At 47.3% G+C, this 19,675-nt stretch overlaps 1 long non-coding RNA gene across 1 annotated transcript; it reads left to right on the top strand.

The window, feature by feature from the left end:
* Window positions 1–1,649: 1,649 nt before the first annotated feature.
* Window positions 1,650–18,753, top strand: LOC117976291 (uncharacterized). The gene is made up of 3 exons (XR_008621425.2): window positions 1,650–2,059; window positions 2,985–3,115; window positions 7,456–18,753. It is a non-coding gene; the product is annotated as an uncharacterized LOC117976291 (long non-coding RNA).
* Window positions 18,754–19,675: the final 922 nt, after the last annotated feature.

Genomic DNA, 19,675 nt, shown 5'->3' on the forward strand with positions numbered 1-19,675 from the left:
CTGTGTCCCTAGCCTTTTTCCGGGTGAGCTGCAGCCTCCAGAGGGAAGTGGCAAAGGCTGTGGTCCCTGCAGCACCCTACTACGTATAGTAGCAACAAAGATGATTAAATACTTAGGGATAAACTTAATAAGAAATGTGCAAAATCTATAAAGGGAAAATTTTACAACACTTCTGGAAAACACTAAAGCACGTGGAGTGGGAAGACATCCCTTGTTTTTGGCTATCATAACTCAACATCAAGATGCCCATTTCCCCCCAAGTTGACTTATAAATTGAATGCCATTCCTATAAAAATACCAATAAGCTTTGTTTCATGGAGTTGATAAGCTGATACTAAAGTTTCTATGGAAAATAAACATGCTGAAATAGCCAGGGAAAAACTGACCAAAATGGGGGCCTCGCCCTATGGGCTGTTAAAACAAACTATAAAGCCTCTGTAATTAGAACAGTGTGGCATTGACCACATGAACAGACAGACAGGCCAATGGAATAGAATAGAAAGTACAGAACAGACCTAAGTACGAATGGGAATTTAGTATATGATAAAGGTGGCATGTCAAATCTCAGAGGCAATGATAGACTATTTATTTATTTATTTATTTATTTTTTGAGATGGAGTCTTGCTCTGTCATCCAGACTGGAGTGCAGTGGCACGATCTCAGCTCACTGAAACCTCCACCTCCTGGGCTTAAGCGATTCTTGTGCCGCATCCTCCCAAGTAGCTGGGATTACAGGTGTGCACCACCATACCTGGCTAATTTTTGTATTATTTATTTATTTATTCTGGTAGAGATGGGGTTTCCCCATGTTGGCCAGGCTGGTCTGAAACTCCTGACCTCAAGTGATTCACTCATCTTGACCTTCCAAAGTGCTGGGATTACAGACATGAGCCACTGTGCTTGGCCCAGACTTTTTAATAAATGGTACTGGGATAATGGGGTAGTCTTTTTTTTTTTTAAAAAAGATAAAATTAGATCTATTGTTCACAGCATATATAAGAATAAACTCAAATGGATCATGAATTTAAATGTAAAAAATGAAAACATGTAAGTACTAGGGGGAAAAAGTCCGTGGGTGAATTCCTCTTAACCTCAGTGTAAGGAAAGGATTTGAAAGCATCACTCAGAATCCAGAAGCAATGAAATAAAATTCTCGCAAATTGGACATGGCAAACCAAACCAAACCAAACCAGACAAAACAAAAAACCCAAACCACAGAAACCAAAGTAACTGAAAAATTGAGAGAAAATATTTGTAACACATACCACAGACAAAGGGCTAATCTCCCTTATATATACAGAACTCTTAAAAATTGAGGGACAGAGGATGAAATACTCCACAGAAAAAAGAGAAAAGACTTGGACAATTCACACACACATTAAAATGGTCCTCAAACATATGCCAGTTACTGGGACCGTGTTGTGGGGACAAAAATAAGTAGACACAGTTCCTTCCCCCAAGGAGTTTCCAGTTCACTGGGAAAGTCACAGAAACTAACTTGAATGGGGACAGAGTATGGTTAAATTTCAAGGGGTAGGCTGGGCGCGGTGGCTCATGCCTATAATCCAAGCACTTTGGAAGCTGAACCAGGAGGATCACTTGAGCCCAGGAGTTTGAGACCAGCCTGGGCAACATGATAAGACCGCATCTCTACAAAAAATTAAAAAACTAGCCAGGTGTGGTAGTGCGTATCTCTAGTTCCAGCTACTTGTGGGGGGGTGAGGTGGGAGGATCACTTGACCCAGGGAGGTTGAGGCTGTAGTGAGCCATGATCGTGCCACTGCACTCCAGCCTGGATGACAGAGGGAGACCCTGTCTCAAAAAATAAATAAAAACGGGTGGGGTTGGATTTCACCTGAGCCTGCTGGAGGGCAGGGAGGAGCAGTTGGTGGGGTGGAATGTCAGGGAGTGAACAATCTAAGAGGCAGTTGAAAGTGGTTCTGAGCAGAGAGGACCATTGGGGGATGAGGCAGCTGTTGGAGAGGGATGGGTCAAGGGATGGAGGGTAGCACTGTGAGCTGACATAGGTGAATTGGGAGGGATGCTGGCTAGAGAAGAGGTAAGTCCAGCACTTACTGTGCTTGGGGCTGTGAGAGGCACCTGAGGACAGATGCCTGCCCTCCAGGATCCCACGGTCCTGGGTGGAAACCAGCAGGGCCTTGATGAACTAGACTTCCGGAGAGAATGAACTCAGTACTGTAGTGGAGGGACCAAGGGCAAGCTGCCCAAGGCTCAGACTAGAGTTGGGGCTGGTTGGGTTTCAGGTGAAGACAGATGCCCATGTGGATCTAGCTCACTGGTCTCTGGACATGTGGTTATGTTGGTCAAAGGAGAAGACCAAGGCTCAGAACAAAGACTTGAGATTTGCCCCCTCAACTGTCAGAGAAGGAGTTATGGAGGGAGATCGTGGCCTGAGGGTCATGGAGTGGCCAGGGGAGACTCTTGGTCAGTCACACATTGGAGGCCATGAGAAAGAGTAGTTAGGAGAGGGGTGCTTGAGCCAATAATCAGATTCAAGTCCCTGTTATGCTCATGTGCCAGCTCTGCCCTTGAGTTTTCTCATCTTTAAATTGGGGAATGGGGCCGGATGCGGTGGCTCACACCTATAATCCCAGCATTTTGGGAGGCCAAGGTGGGTGGATCATGAGGTCAGGAGTTTGAGACCAGCCTGGCCAATGTGGTGAAACCCCATCTCTACTAAAAATACAAAAATTAGCCCAGGCATGGTGGCGGGCGCCTGTAATCCTTGGGAGGCTGAGGCAGGAGAATCGCTTGAAACCAGAAGGTGGGGAGGTTGCAGTGAGCCAAGATCACGCCACTGCACTCCAGCCTGGGTAACAAGAGCAAAACTCTGTCTCAAAAAATAAATAAATAAATAAAAATTTGGAGAATGAATCAAGGCATGACTGTAGGACCAAACGAGTTCACATATGCAAAGTGTTTTAATATGGTCAAAGCACTCAATAAATGCTGCTGTTAATTAGGAGGCAAGAAGAGATTGAAGGGAAATCTCAAGGGGCTCCAGAGACTACTACGATGGTGCAAAGTCACAGAAGCCCTGGGAAAAGCAGGTAGAATGGAGTTGCCATGACATTGAGCCTCATCTAGATGCCAGGTAGGTAACACGCATTATCACAGGTGAGTCTCACTGTAATCTCACAAGGGAATTTCTATGGTCATCCCCACCCCACAGTGTAACAAGCTCAAGGTCCCAAGAGTATGACCTACGTTTCCTGTTCTGGACCTTAAGTTTTATTTATTTATTAATTATTTTACTTTTTTTGAGATGAGGTCTTGCTCTGTCACACAGCCCAAAGTGCAGTGGCGCGATCCTGACTTACTGCAACCTCCGCCTTCCAGGCTCAAGCAATCTTTCTACCTCAGCCCCCCAAGTATCTGTGAGTACAGGCATGTGCCACCACACTCGGATATATATATATATATATATATATATTTTTTTTTTTTTTTTTTTTTTTTTGTGGAGATAGGGTTTCACTAGGTTGCCCAGGCTGGTCTCAAACCCCTGGTCTCAAGTGATCCGCCTGCCTCGGCCTCCCAAACTGTTGGGATTCCAGGTGTGAGCCACCGTGCCCAGCCTGGACCTTAAGAATGAAATCATCCTTGGGTTAAAGGCTGGTCTCCCTTAGAGATGGTTGTTTGCAGGTCACCTTCCAGGGGCTAATACTCTGGCAAATGCTGGTGACCTTGAGATGAATGAGCCTTGATCCGTGTACTCAGTGAGCTCTCAGGATGAGGGTTCCTGTAGCCTCTCTCTTCATTGCATCATCTCCAAAACCTGACAGGACTGATGCTGGAAGGTCTTTCCAAGGCCCAGACTCCTCTCCTGGCTCAAACACTTTCCATGGCTCTCTGTGGCCTCCAGCCCAGGGTCTGAATTGGTTCTACCTGGCCAAGTGCTCTGCCTGCTTTTAGGGTCTGGTCTGTGCCGCAAGCCCCTGTCCCATCCCAGCTTTATCTCCCACAACTTCCCAGCCCTTACCTATGCCCTGGTCATGTGGATCCTTTCCTGTATATCTATACCCTTCATTCATCTTGGTCTTTTGGTCTGAAATGCAGCCCCCTCCTCCACTGGCCCCTGAAACCTAACCCACCCTCCTCCTGCACTGCCTGGACTGCAGGAAACCTTTCCAGGCTACGTATCCAAACTAGTCTTTTTCTCCCTCCTCTGTTTTGCTAGATTTAGAGATGGTTCTAGTACGTGACTCAAGGTAAGAGGTTGTGTTTGACTGATACCAAGTGCGTCTGTCCAGAGTTAGATATGAGGATAGAAGCTCCTTGAGCCAGGGATGGTATCTTAGCCATCCCTGGGATCCCCACAGGACACGTGCTAACAGGGAAATTCAAAGACCCCACCAAACTCCTGCCACCATTTCCTGCCCTCTTGTGCCCAGGCCCACCTCTGGGTTGGAGGAGCAGGGTGCTGTGGGAGAAGGTGCACTGATCCTGGAGTCAGGGCCTTCAGGTTTGTGCCATCCCACTGAATACATGGCCAATGACCTTGGGCAAAGGGACTCCTGCCTCGGGGCTTTAATCTGTGCATCCACAGACTGTACATATGGCATTGGACCAGGACCTCCCTAGTGCCTTTTTGGTAAAGAGGACCATAAGTTTCTTAGACTTTTAATATGCAGATTAATTCTCTGGAGAATCTGTTAAATTGCAGATTCTGACTCAGTAGGTTTGGGGCAGGTCCTTATTTCTAACAAGCTCCCAGGTGACCTTGATGCTGGTGGTCCGTGAGCCACGCTTTGCATTAACAAGGGTCTAACCCAGTGATCCTCAGCCCTAGCCCGATAGAAGAATGGCCTGAAAGGTCGCTCTTTCCCTCCTCCACCCTCTTCTGCATTTTAAATTAAAGTTTCCCTTGGGAGATTGTAAAAAGATGTTAGGATGGCACCCCAGGGCCATTAACTCAGCATTTGTAGGGGTGGGAACTTGGCATCGGTAGTGTTTAAAGCTCACCAGGTGAATTCAGTGTGCAGCCAGGACTGGGAACTGATCTACCTCCTGGGTGGAGAACTTTAGCAAATGGTTTTCAGGCGAAGCTTTTTGTCTCTGCTGCCCCCTTGTGGTCATCTTGTTCACTCACAGTCAGAGCGCAAGCCCTGTTCCCAAGAGAGATGGGAATCGCAGAACAATTGGGAAAATAATGTCGCTGCCCATGGTGGACGGGCTTCCCTGAGACCCCAGCACTCACCCTGACATGGGTGGGCTCCTCCTCTGCCGTGATGCTGAAGACGATTCCTTAAACAAGGGCCTCGCTCCCAGTGTCCTGGGGGTAGCCCACATGAGTAGGAAAAACTCTGGGTGGGCCAGGAACTGGAAACAGCAGGGGGCCCTGTAGTCGGCAGCTGAGATAGAGGTTGGATAGAGCAGGTCCAGGAGAAACTTCCTAGGAGAAGGTGGGCGCTGAACCCAACCCTCAGCTCTCCTGGGCGGGAGTCAAGAGAAGTCTTAGATGCAGACGTGAGGTTTGGGTTGCTTGGCGGTCAGCCAGCAGGGGGCACTCTGGCGCCACGTAGAGTTCCCAGGTCGGGTCTCCTAGTCTTCGTCGTCTTGACTGGGAACTGTCCACCCCGGTGCAGGATGCCCCAGGTGCAGTGGAGCAGCTCAGAGCCCCAGGGCGTGACTGTCCGCAGCTGGCTGGCTTCCCTCTGTGCCAGGTGCAGGGTCAAGGATATCCCCATGCACAGAGCCTGCCGTCAGTGGGATGAGGAGTAGGAAGGTTCTGATGCTGCTGCCCATTCAGAAATGCAAAATGGCCCAGTACCTTGAGCACAGGTCTAGTCCCTACCGTGCCCTGCCTGGCTGTGTGATCTTGACACATTGATCTCCCCTTTGTGGGCCTGCTTCTCCCTCATCCAATGCATCCCCCAAGCCATCCTGGGCTGTGGTGCTGCTCCCCAGACAACAGGGAGTTGGACTCATGGTTTTGGGGGGCTCACATTGCCCTTAGGGGGCCAGAGTCAAGGGAATCACCTTTTTTTTTTTTTTTTTTTTTGCCTTCTGCTGTAGGGCCTGGTTCTGGGCTGGACTTTCCCCATCCTCTTCCTGAAAGCCACCCTTGTTCAATCATGGGGACAAGATACAGTCCAGGAAAGGAGCTAGGGCCCTTCTAAGAGATGATCCCGAATAGGGCCCAGCTGTGGACAGGACATCTCTTTTCCAGCCGGGCGCCATGGTTCATGCCTGTAATCCCAGCACTTTGGGAGGCCGAGGTGGGAGGATCACTTGAGGTCAGGAGTTCGAGATCAGCCTGGCCAACACAGTGAAACTCCTTCTCTACTAAAAATACAAAAAATTAGCTGGATGTGGTGGTGCACGCCTATAATCCCAGCTACTTGGGAGGCTGAGGCAGGAGAATCACTTGAGCCTCTGGGAGTTGGAGGTTGCAGTGAGCTGAGATTGCGCCTGGGTGATAGAGTGAGATTCAGTCTCAAAATAAAATAAAATAAAAACACCAAATCCCTTTTCTGTTAGTTGTCAAACACACTAGACATCAGGACACGGTGGTCCTGGCTACATGACTGCCTTGTAACAGTGAGAAATATCCAGAGATGGGATGCATGTTAGAGTTGAATGGGGTTTGTCCCGGGGAGAGAGGGGACCCAAAGGAATAGCAAGAGGGTGGGGAGCTTAGCTTTAAAATAATGTTTTGGCTGGACATGGTGGCTCATGCCTGTAATCCCAGCACTTTGGGAGGCTGAGGTCAGGAGTTTGAAACCAGCCTAGCCAACATAGTGAAACCCCATCTCTACTAAAACTACAAAAATTAGCTGGGCATGGCGGCACATGCTGTAATTCTAGCTACTTGGGAGGCTGAGGTACGAGAATCGCTTGAACCCAGGAGGCAGAGGTTGCAGTGAGCTGAGATCGTGCCACTGCATTCCAGCCTGGGCGATGGAGTGAGACTCAGTCTCAAAAAAAAAAAAATGTTTTACTCATTTAAAAAATTGGTCTGGTGTACCTACGGCAAATGGGTGGGACTTGCTAAATCTGGTTGGCTGTTGCTTTCTGAAACACAGATTTTAGACTTGAATATATGCATTTGCAAACTCTAAGACATATGCGCCTCTGAACACAGTCTGGGTGAATGCAGTTTCTTGATTGTCACAGGCTTCCGACAGAGTTGCAGGTGTTGTATTGCGTGGTTTTCAACAGCAATCAGACCAAAAGGGTGACTACTAGCATGTGAAAACAGAGGATAAGCTTCCTGGGCTCAAACTCCTGAGCTGGAAGTCAGTTCCAGGCCATAGTGTCCAGCCAGAGGAGGACAGCAAGCTCGACTCCTGCGTGACCAGTAGCTCACCTGGTCCAAATGTAGCCTCTTGCTATAAAACAAAGGCAGAGAGAGACTGAGGGAACTGGAAAGAGGTTCAATGGAGGAAAAATAAGGCAACCTCAGGGATTCACTTTTACTCTCATTTCATTAAGTTCCAGATATTGGCAGACTGCTGGCCTCCTGAGGAGCACAGGAAGGGGCCTGGCAGACTGGTGATCCTGGTTGGAGATGAAGAGGGGCTGATTAAGAGGAGCTGACTGAGGCCGGGAGGTTTCCTGCCTGGGAGTGGCGAGCCTGTCAGAGCTGCACCTGGGCCTACCTGTACCTAGGAGAGATTCAGGGTATGGTTGGCTTCCCACAAACACCTGGGGCTCGAGGAGTGCGCTGCCTCTGTTCCACACCTGATGTGATCCACATCCACGCCCATGCATCTGGCCAGGAGAGTGACTGTCACTGATGAGGCAGTGTGATAGTACCTCTGATGGTTTCTCTGAGATCAGCCTTTGCACTTCACCTGTGTGGGCCAGATGGAAAGCCAGGGTGGAGACGGAGCACCCTGGGTCAGCTGGGATCCCACCGTGCGATTCCACGGCATGGGGTGTCAGAACCTGGAGTGCCGGTGGTGGCCAAAGCAGGGGTGGGGTGGCATTCCTGTGTCTCTGCCACTCACTGGCTGTGTCACCACGGAAAAGTCATCTAAACCCCTCGGTGCCCCAGTCTTGTTCTCTGTCCATGGCAATTCGGGTAGGCCTGACCCGGTTGGATGGCTCTGAGGTTTCAATGAGGTATCATACATGCAAATGGTTTTTTTGGAGCCAGGTTCTTTTTATTTAAAAAGATTTTTTAAAATGGGAATACTCACTAAAAAGAGTACCTGACCTCAGCTGGGCACAATGGCTCACACCTGTAATCCCAGCACTTTGGGAGGCCAAGGCAGGTGGATCACGAGGTCAGGAGATGGAGACCTGTAGTCCCAGCTACTCGGGAGGCTGAAGCAGGAGAATCGCTTGAACCCAGGAGGTGAGGTTGCAGTGAGCTGAGATCCCGCCACCGCTCTCCAGCCTGAGTGACAGAGCGAGATAAAAAAAAAAGAAAAAGGAAAAGAACCTGACTTCAGTATCTTTGGGTGTCTGGGATTGAGGAGTGTTCCTGAATGGGCATCAGGGATTGATGAACACTTGTGTAAGAGTTAAAGAAAGAGGAAAGAAACGTGACATTTTTAAAGACAGGTTTACTTTAGATAAAACCTGGAGGGGCTTCTGGCCGATTTTGGTCAGGAGCGCTTTCTGTTACAGACTAAAAGTATATATTGGTTTTAGGGTGAGGGTCTTATCACAAGGTTGGAATGTTTTTGGGTCAGGGAGAAGTCTATAGCCGGGTCGGAATGTTTCTGGGCAGAGAGGAGGTTATCTTGGGGCTGACATCTTTCCGGCAGGAGGGAGGTTAGTTATCTTGGGGCTGGCATCTTCCCAGCCAGAGGGGGGTTATCTTGGGGCTAGCATGTCTCTGGTTGGGGAGGAGTTTGGAATATTTCTGGTCGGAGATGTTATTTGTAGTTTCTGGTCATGCTGACCTTAGCCATTAGGCTGATGCCTTTTGGCTTTAGGCGGTTTTTGATTAAGATGAATTTTAAAATAAGGTGCTTGTCCACAATGGCAAGGCCCCTGCTCTGTCACCTTGCCCCCCAAAATTGCAAAGCTTTGTTTCTGTGTATGCATGTATAAATATTCTTTTTTCCCTTAGGAGCAAAGGCAATAGCTTAACTAAGATGTTCAGAGGGATCATGACAAAAAGACTGGATGCCTGGGGTTGGGGTCAGGGGCGTGTTTCAGGTGCCTTTATTTTATACCAGAGTTTCCCAACCTGGGGAATCTTGCCATGTGGGGCCAAATCATTCCTTGTTGTTGTAGACTGACTTGTGCATTGCAGGGTGATTAGCAGCATCTCTGGCTTTACCCACTAGATACCAGTAGCACCCTCCACCCCATCCCCACCTAGTTTCACCAATAAAAAATGTCTTCAGACATTGCTCAATGTCTTTGGGGAGGTGAGAGTGGGACAAAATTGCCCCCAACTGAGAACTGCTGCTTTGTGATGTTCCTAGTGGAGTGAGCCCTCGATAAGTGGTTGTTATTTGCTGTGTTGAAGTTTGGCAAGATTTCTCTTCTGGGCCTTGTTGATCTCTTCCTATTTCTGTGCACTGCTTAAAGGGAAAGTCGATGACTACAGGGCTTCCAAACTCCAGCCCCATTGGATATAAAGTACTAGTTCCTTAATCTGGTGGGGCAGCCTGATCAACTGGAACTTGGTTCTTACTGTGTTTCTCGTTATGCAAACCTTAAGGATTCCAGCCTGGGCAACATAGTGAGACCCTGTCTCTACAAAAAAAAAAAAAAAAAAAAGAAACAAAATTCAGCAGAGCCCGGTGGCATGCCCCTGTAGTCTCAGCTACGCAGGAAGCTGAGGTGGGAGGATCACTTGAGCCCAGGAGTTCAAGGTTGCAGTGAGCTATAATTGTGCCACTGCACTCCAGCCTGGGTGACAGAGTGAGATCCTGTCTCTAAACAAACAAACAAACAAACACCCTAAAGGTTTTTGAGAGCATTAAGTGCAACATAAACCTTTCAGTCCTTTACTATTAAAATATGAGCTACAATTAAAATGAAACAGTTAATTTTGTGGGGAGCAAGATCTTGAGATAATCTTCATTTGTGGTGAATACATTTCTGTTTAACCACAAGCCTCAGAATTAGTAGTTCCTCATTCAGAGGAAAGATCAGAGAAGGGTCTTATGGAGAAGGACCAGCAGGAGACAGAGGTGGAAGAGTTGGATGCATTTGAAGCATCCACTATTTAGGAGGTGGCCTAAAAGATCCTGGGGAGTGGGTGGGCACCTCCTTTTGGCACCCCGGATGTGAGGAGGGTCTCCAACACTGATTTTGGCTGCTGCTTTGTTGCACCATCCTCTATGGATGGTTCGGCTCTTCTCTTGTTTGACTTCTTATACACCTGCTCTAAAATCTCCCCAGGAATTCCATACAATTCACAGAAGTGTTGCTGCTCTGGAGTGAGAAATGTTCCTCCAGATTTTGGAGAAACTTTCTTTCTGAATGTCTCCAGAGCTTGCTTCGGAGCAGCCCTTCAGTCACAAGTTTAGCAGCATCATAATTCCTCCTTGCTGAGGTTGTCCCAGGAATGACACAGAGCACCAGAAGCAAGCTTTGGAAACACAGCTGGTACAACAAGGAGCGCCTCTATGCCTTGGCATAGAGAAGCAGGTTCTAGTTTTTGCCCTGAGTTGGTTGATGGCCCCAGGTATCACATGGAATATCTTTCTATTACAAGAATCAGCATGGAGTTGAGCTCTAGGACAAACGTCTCAATGGTGTTGGGCATGGCCATCGGAGCCTCCTTTCTGATCATGTAGACCTGGGCCATCATTTGCGCAGCTGGTCCTGTGAACTCGGTGCTTAAGATTCCAATTAGCACCTTGCGATAGCATGGGTGTGCCACAGAAAAAGGTAACATAGGTGGAGATGTCCAGAATTGGGCGAGGTGTGTGCACCGTAGAAATGCTGCTGGCTGTTTTCAAGGCATTGAAGAAGCTCTCTGCAGAGGTGGCTATTATCCCCGGACTCTCTAAATAATGATACTAGAATGTCGGTTGCAGCATGATGAGACCAAATCAGTGTGGAAAGTCATCACCGTTTCAGATATTCTGGTTTCCTGTGAGTGTTGTGGTCACAGTGCTGGGGTTTCAGATTTGGAGTCAATTGCAAACACGCCTCCAAGGATACCTCTCTTAAAGCCAGGCACACTGCACGGAGGATTGTGGTGTGGATTATCCTAGCAGTGTTGAGTCCTCTCATTTGCTATGTATACAGACAGCATAGCCAATGTTGAAGCACGTCCAGCCTCCAGCCTCCACAGATGGGACCCCAGTCTCCTGAATCTAACTCAGGAGAACCAGGGAGGGAGGCTGAGGAGCTGTTGATTGGGCTGACGCTGGATTGGCCATCATTTTGGGAACCGGGTTGGTTCCTCTTTGATACTTTGACACGGTACCTTTTGTGTACTTACCTGCAGAAGTGAAGGTTGCAGCAAAGCAGAGATGCAAGGTCAGGAGAGACCCCAGGTGAGCCCTGGGACAAAGTGGAGGGGCTTCCCCAGCAGGCGCAGTCCCCAGTTGAGGTTGAGCTCCCCAGTGAGGGATGAGGACTTTGTGGCTTGGCTCGTGATTGGTGGTGGGAGGAAATAGTTTGGTGGCAGTCTTTTACAGTGGTCAAAAAGATTTTTTTTTTTTTTATCTCAAACCTCAGATTATTGTCTGCATATACCTGCTCAGGCAAAAGGAAGTCCTTATTTAGGGAAAGCACAGATTGTGTTTTTTTCAAGAAGGTTTAAGAAGAACCCTAAGTGGGAAGAAGAGGAGGCTTAGGAATTCCTCCTGGTGGGTGGTGGTCTCCCTTGTCATGGTGTGATCATGGAAATCATGGAAACCATGGGCAGCCTCTGATGCCCAGCTCTATAGAGGAGAAGGGTCTCTTGTATGTATTGGTGGGGCCTCAGCTGTATCTAATAGGAGGTAGGTACTGCACTGGAGGCCTCAGATGGCCCTAGGAACTAGTCTTGAGGCCTCCAGTCTACACTGGGCCCTTTCAGCAAAAAGAGAAAGACCCCACAGGTTGGCTGTTGTGGTGGGAGGAAGACCTCACCCATGTGGGTGTAGGGCCAGAACTCTGGTGGTCGAGGGTATCTTCTGGGAAGTCTCTGATGACTGTTACTTCTCAGGGCTGTTTGGAGGGACATGGTTGGTTGAAGAGTCTCTCTTCCTTTGTGTATTTGCCCAGAAATGTGTCTCAAGTGACTCTGTGGCAAGAGCTCTTTTAACACCCTGTGCCATGAAGAGGGGTTTGTGGCGTTCTTGTTCAGAATGCAACTTGGAATTGTGTCAGGCCTTTCTTGTATTTCTCACTTTTTATCCAGGTCATGGATTTTCTGTTTGTTTGCTTTAGATTCTTCAAGCAGCCTCTGCTCTTGCTCCTTGCTGATCAGGTGTCTGTCCACCAGTGGGACGTTTTGCCAGTGACCTTCTTGGAGGCCTGTGAGGGTGTACTTTCATTATCCAGATGAGCAATTGATTTGATGCAGGGAGCACTCAGCCTCCTTTGCTGCGATACTTACACGGTCACTCCTGCCCGGCTGACCCATCCTCTCACTCGGGCCTGGAAGGCCGCATTGTTTTCAAACCTCCCTCTTTCTTCCTGACTTTGTTTGCATTGCAGAACCATGACTTGCTGTAGACGGCGTCCTGAAGGCTTGTGTGAGGTTCCTCTTGAATTTTCAGGAGAGTGTTGGCTGTACCTGGGCCTCCCCTTGTTCTCCCGGCTGTGGCTCAGTGACACCTCTTCTTTCCATCTGGAAGGGAAGAGGACTGCCTCTTTTAAACCACGGTGGACAGTGTTTTGCCCTCTGGGTTCATCATGAATGGATGTGTCAGACTTTGTTCTCACCCTGAGATTCAACTGCTTTCTGACTTGTGGTGCTTTGGATGCTGGGGGGGGGTGAGGCAGGCAAGATGAGGGCAGTGAGTGATAGCAAATGGCACCAAAAATTAGGGTATTGACCCACCAGCTCCTGTCTCTCATTGGTTGTGTTGGATATAAAATACTCCAGGAATAAATGTTCAGTGCCGGGAAGTAAAACCACACGCAGGCAAAAGTTTAATCCTCTCAGCAAGGCAATTTACTTCTGCAGAAGGGTGTCACTTATGTCAATCAAGATCCCAAGTGCACACAGAACAAAGAAGACCAGGGGATTTTTATCTTTAACACAGTCCCTATCTCTGTGTCACTCCCCCAGGAGCTGGGGTTGGACCACACAATCTGAGCTGACCCGACTGGCTACTTGTACATATTTTCCTAAATATAGCAGAGGAGGGGGACATGAGGTACAGAGGTGGAGCGTGTGAGACGTGCAGTTTCTGGGGAACAATTGGTACAGGTAACCAAAGGAACAGATGTGAGTTATTGATTAGAGCTGATGGGAAGGATTAGGCTGTTTACGGTAACTAGGGCCAAGGAAAAACAAAGTTGAGTTTGAGAACAAAGGATAAGGAAGTTAACAGGCTAAACCTTTTGAAGAGAAACTCAGAAAGATTTATTGTATCTTACAGTTGAGACATGCTCTGGGTGAGGGGGCCTCCTCTTCAGGATGTGTGGCCTCCCTGCCCTCTTGGGCCATCTCTTTCCCCTGCCATACTTTTGCCTGTGTCTCTGCAGCTTCTTAACAATGACTGTGGCCATGCTTTGAACTACTTGGTTCTTGATTAAATATCCTGTTTTCTGAGCAAATATCCTGACTTCTGTGATTTTCATAAAACCAGAGGTTAAGGAAAGTCACAGTGGAAAGGGAGTCCATTGCGGCCTCCTCCTCCAGGACTCCCAGGGCCGCCTGGTGAGTGAGGCGTCTCTCCCCAAGGTGGTGTCTCTGGGCACAGCTCACAGCCCTTAGGCCTCTGCCCTCTGGGTGGCCACAGCAAGCCCTGGCTGACCCTCCATCCTGTCCCACCGTCCCTGCCTTGAGTGACCGAGGACAACTGCAGCAGGGCCAAGGGCTCTTGGGATTTAGGGTGTAGCTCTGTGGTCAGGCAGGACTCTTTAAAACTTTAATTTTTAAAACTCATATCTAAAACCCTTGCTTTTCCTTCACCTTGCATTTCAGTTTGCAATTTCTGTTCTGATGAATTTCAGCAAGCTGTTTGGGGAAGCTGATGAGATTCTGGGTTGCTTTCAGAGCAGTTAGTGATGAGGCTGACGACATCCCCTGCTCACAACAGGACATGTTAATGGGTCCCAGGTTGGAGATAAACTCTTGTCTCCACATTCAAGATGGGGCAGGGCTGGCTTCAGGCCCTGAGCTTGGTTTAATGCTCTGCTGCTGCCTTAATTATTAATTAAATGATTATTAATCATTTAATGTCTAATGACTTTTGAAGAAGAAGGCCCCATATCTTCTCTCAGCACTGGGACTTGCAAATCATTTCCCTGGTCCCAAAGAGGACAGTCCCAAGGCAGAAGCCTGTCCTGGGCCAATTGCTGGGGGCCATGAAGGCCACGGGGACCAGCTTGGCTGAGACAGAGGCTGGACTTGAGGAGAGAGCAGAGGGGGATAGAGGGAAGATGACAAAGTGGAGACAGAGGCGCTTGCTTACCAAAGGGGATGGATAGGATGAGAGGCCGGCGTTTTGGGTGGGATTCCAGAGGGCAGGAGCATTGCTGTGATTTTTTGCCATCTCGCCAGACGGGGCTCATGTGTGCGGGCAGGGGTTGGGCTGCCTTTGTTCCTCACCTTACCCCTGGGTGTGAGTACAGCACAATGCACAGCCTGTACTAACGCTCAAAAAAAAAAAAGAAGTTGTCATATGACAGCTCGTGACAAAAAAATGTCATCTGAGCAATGTCACAGCTACACCGTATGACAGTAAGGTGTGTTTCTTTGACAAGCAGCAAGTTTCTGGACAGGAGTGCTGGTTACACAGAAACCAGGGAAGTCGTTTGGTGTTGATGACGAGTGTCTATCTCCATTGCTGGCTTAAAGTGAAGGAGCATGTGCCCTTCGGTCAGTGTCGGTGGGATTGGACCCTGTGACTGCTCTGTGCCTTTGGAGAACCTTCTTCTCTGGGCTCCTGGCCCCTCATGCTGGCTTCTTCGTGTGTTGCTGCTGAGTTCATTGTTCCTCCCTCCCCATCACCCTGGGTACAGGGCTGTCTAACGCATGCACCTTGAACATGTGCCCTTACCAGGAAGAGGGTGTTGTGAGTCCTGCCATCCACTTCTGTCTCCTTCTGCCTGTGTCTGCATTGCTTGTTGTGCTTCCCATTTGGCCAGCGCTCCCGCTCTGTGCCTGCAACTGACCCAGTCCTTTAGTCAATGTCAGTGGCCTCTGATCAGTGTGCTCGCCTCGCCACTGGCCTTCCCTATCCTGCAGTGCTGCTCCTTTGGTGACAGACTCGCCCCTGCTCCTCACCTTGAGTGGGTTTGCTGGAGAAAATCCTCCCAGATGATGCTGGGAGCCCAGGGGAGGGTCTCTGGATGGCGTCAGCTCTGTCCTGGGGAACTGCAGCTGCAGCAGGGCAGGGGACCAAGGGGGCTGTTGTTCTGTGGGAGGGAGGGTGGAAGCCTCTGATGCAGAGGGTGAGTTAAGCACACTCCGCAGTACATGGTAGGTCACGATCGGGGGGTCTCTGTGAGGTCCCTCTCTTGTTTTATTCCCTTTGAATGAGATTTCTCACTCCTAGGCCTCCCTCTCCCACTGCAGGTGTCGTTCCTCTTTGTCTTGGGTGCCTTTAGAAAAATGCTCTAACAAAGCACTGTGGCTGTTTTGCATGTAGGCACTTTTAATTCACATAGATGGTATCATTCTGCTATTTATTCTCCTCCTTCCTTTCTCAATCAATGCTACATTTTAAGGTATGACCTTCCTTTCTACGGTCTTAAAAACTTACTGAGATTACCCAAAGAGCTTTTGTTTATGTGGGCTAATGCTATTGATGTTTACTGCATTAGAAATTGAAAGGAGACACTTAAAAGAATTCATTTGAAAATAGCAGTGATGGGCCCGGTGCGGTGGCTCATGCCTGTAATCCCAGCACTTTGGGAGGCCGAGGCGGGTGGATCACCTGAGGTCAGGAGTTCGAGACCAGCCTGGCCAACATGGAGAAACCCCATCTCTACTAAAAATACAAAATACAAAATTAGCCGGGGGTGGTGGCGCATGCCTGTAATCCTGGCTACTCAGGAGGCTGAAGCAGGAGAATGGCGTGAACCGGGGAGGTGGAGCTTGCAGTGAGCCGAGATCACGCCACTGCACTCCAGCCTGGGTGACAGATTGAGACTCCGTCTCAAAAAAAAAAAAAAAAAAAAGAAAAGAAAAGAAAAGAAAGCAGTGATGGACTCATTGCATGTTAACATAAGTAACATTTTGGCATTATTATGAAAATTGTTTTGACCTCGCAGAATTCCTGTCCTAGTTAACTGTTTGTTTTAGAATATGAAAGGGCACTGTGAAGGACAAAAATTGGAAAGTGAATTTTATTCTTGTTGTTTTATAATACCTGATTCTGGAAAGAAACTATGAAAGGTATTACATTTTAGTAAAATCTGCTGTGGTTTCATGAGCTTGCCTCCTTGGTTACTGATGGATACCACTGCCTAGAACAGGAACGGTTATTCTGGATAGCAAAGATTCTGTGTCATACCAGAATACTTTATAGTGTTTTATGTTTAATTTGTAATGCCCTAGAATAGGACACAACAAAACTTCCTTGCTCATGAACAAGCTATATGTATGCTTCTTTGTTTATTTTACTTATTTTGCAGTTCATGCGTTCATAGGCTTTTTAAGAAATTGAGATCTTGTTCGCCTTTTTAAAGAGTACAGGTCAATGGTTTTTAGTATATCGCTAGGGTTTGCAAACAGCACCACCATTTACTTCTAGAACATTACAAAAGGAAAGCCCACGCTCATTAGCATACACTTCCTGTTACTCTCTCGCCACCCCTAACCCCTTGACAACCCCTGATCTACTTTCTGTTTCTATAGATTTTCCCATTCTGGCCATTTCATATAAATGGAATTGTACAATACGTGGCCTTTTATGTCTGGCTTCTTTGACTTAGCATAATGCTTTCAAGGTTCATCCATGTTGGAGCATGTATCAGGGCTTCGTTCCACTTAGGGCTGATTGACACTCCATTGTACGGGTATACCACATTTTGTTTTTCCATTCATCAGGTGATTAGCATTTAGATTGCTCCCACTTGTAGCTATCATGAATGATGCTAGGAACATTGGTGTGTGAGTTTTTATGGGGACGTATATCTTCAATACTCTTGGGTCTGTTCATTTTTAAATGCTTTCTTATCACTTAATTAAATGAGTCACCAAAGATTGTTTCTCAGCCACCCAGGAGCACATATTAATCAAGCATCTAAATCTCTGACAACTCTTTAGATGTTGCCTTGTGAAATTAGACAGGAAAAAAAAATGAAAAGGAATTTTTGGGATATCTTTTACACCTACAATAATTTCCCAGAGGAGCCTTGGAAAATCGCCAAGATTTGTTCTTCCACCTTATGAGAAGAGAGATGCTAGGTTTCTTTGATTGCGTTCCTATTATAAGATTTACATGAGAAGAATTGTCAGATTGGAAGAGATGCTCAGCCTTCCCCAGGTTAAAGTTATATAGACAAAATGTTATTAATGAATTATTAAATATTTTAGAAAATGTGTGTTTTATGGGAAGTCCCTGGCGATTTGTCAATGCCCTCACCGCCCAGAACTTCACCCTCAGGAAAAACACAGATCCAGACTGTTGTGAAATAGTTTAAAAGAATTCTTTTGAAAATAGCAGTGATGGACCCATTGCATGGTAACATAAGTAATATTTTGGCATTATTATGAAAATTGTTTCAACCTCCCAGAATTCCTGTCCTAATTGTCAGTTTGTTTTAGAATATGAAAGGGCACTGTGAAGGACAAAATTTGGAAAGTGAATTTTATTGATGTTGTTTTATGATACCTGATTCTGGAAAGAAACTATGAAATGTATTACATTTTAGTAAAATCTGCTTGCCTCCTTGTTTACTGATGGATACCACCTGAGAGAGAAGTTTACTCTCCTCCATTCTGACATTATTGGTTATAGTAATCAATTAACCACAGCTGCCGGGTGCGGTGGCTCACGCCTGTAATCCCAGCACTTTGGGAGGCTGATGCAGGCGAATCACAAGGTCAGGAGATCGAGACCATCCTGGCTAACACGGTGAAACCCTGTCTCTACTAAAAATACAAAAGATTAGCCAGGCATGGTGGCGGGCGCCTGTAACCCAGCTACTCGGGAGGCTGGGGCAGAGAGTGGTGTGAACCCAGGAGGCGGAGCTTGCAGTGAGCCGAGATCGCACCACTGCACTCCAGCCTGGGCGACAGAGACAGACTCCATCTCAAAAAAACAAAAAACAAAAAACAAAAGAAAACCACAGCTATGAAGTCTCTGTCATCTACAGATAGTGTTTGCTTTTCTCTGATGCTTGCTTGAAGGTTCTCCTCTAAGCTACAGGCTGCAGTTGGTGTCATCAACAAAAAAGAACAGTTTTAGAGCCTGGTGGTAAATGACTGGACCAGATACTTCCAACTGTCTGCATTTTATAGACTCGTGAGCACAGGCATCTGAACTGATATCACTTAAGCAGCTCTCAGATTTAACAGTGGACTGAATCAGGATTTCTAGGACTCTTTTTTTTTTTTTTTTTGACAATGATGTCGTTTATTTAAAATGTTTACTCCAAGAAATATATATATATATATAAATAATAAGACAATTACAGCACTAAACCAGGCACCTTCGACCAAATCACAACCTCCTGTTTGATTCCCCTTCATGCTAAGCCTCTTTCAAATTCTTTTTCCTGAGCTGGAAGACCAGTTGGATGCCCACAGGGTCATCGCCAAGCACATTCCCAGCCGGGCAACTGTGTACCTTTCTCTAGGAGTGCACGACACCCTTCCCCCACAACTCCTTGTTTTAAAGGATTTAACCCATTAGGAAGCCCGTTTTTCAATCTAAGCCAGAAGGAGCTGCGGGACAAGGCAGTCTTCACTTTGAAGGTCCCTTTCCTGCTCCAGTCCCTGGGCTGGGGTTCTAGAAGAGGCTGGCTGCTGGGTTTACATGAGGCCACCGAAGATCTAAGTTCTAGGACTCTTTTTTAATCCACAAGCAGACGACTTCATGAAAGCAGAGAATGCAGATCCAAGATCCAGTGGAACAAGAATTTATTTCACGGGACTGCATGAGGTGCTGTGGGAATTTCATCGTAGTTATTTCTTTAAACTCTTGTTAATGTTGTTTCAATGTTCTATTTTCAGGCTCTAAGAGGAAACCTTTTCTCTTCTTTGGCTCTCTGTAACCCACCACAATTTAGTGGACTCTGCTTTTATATACTGCAATACAGCATTTTAAAATGAGACTTGGCTCGGGCTGGTATGCAGGGGTACCTCATTGCGGTTTTAATTTGCATTTCCCTAATGGCTGTTGATGTTCATCATATTTTATGTGTTTGTTTGCCACTCATGTATCTTCTTCATCGAAGGGTTAGGAAGTAAGATTCTTTTTTTTTTTTTTTTTTTTTTTTTGAGACAGAGTCTCGCTCTATTGCCTAGGCTGGAGCGCAGTGGTGTGATGTCGGCTCGCTGCAGCCTCCACCTCCCAGGCTCAAGTGATCCTCCTGTTTCAGCCTCCTGAGTAGCTGGGACTACAGGCACGAGCCACCACACCCGGCTAATTTTTTGTATTTTTAGTAGAGAGAGGATTTC

This window comes from Pan paniscus, chromosome 18 (assembly GCF_029289425.2).
Source record: "Pan paniscus chromosome 18, NHGRI_mPanPan1-v2.0_pri, whole genome shotgun sequence".
NCBI classification, from domain to species: domain Eukaryota; kingdom Metazoa; phylum Chordata; class Mammalia; order Primates; family Hominidae; genus Pan; species Pan paniscus.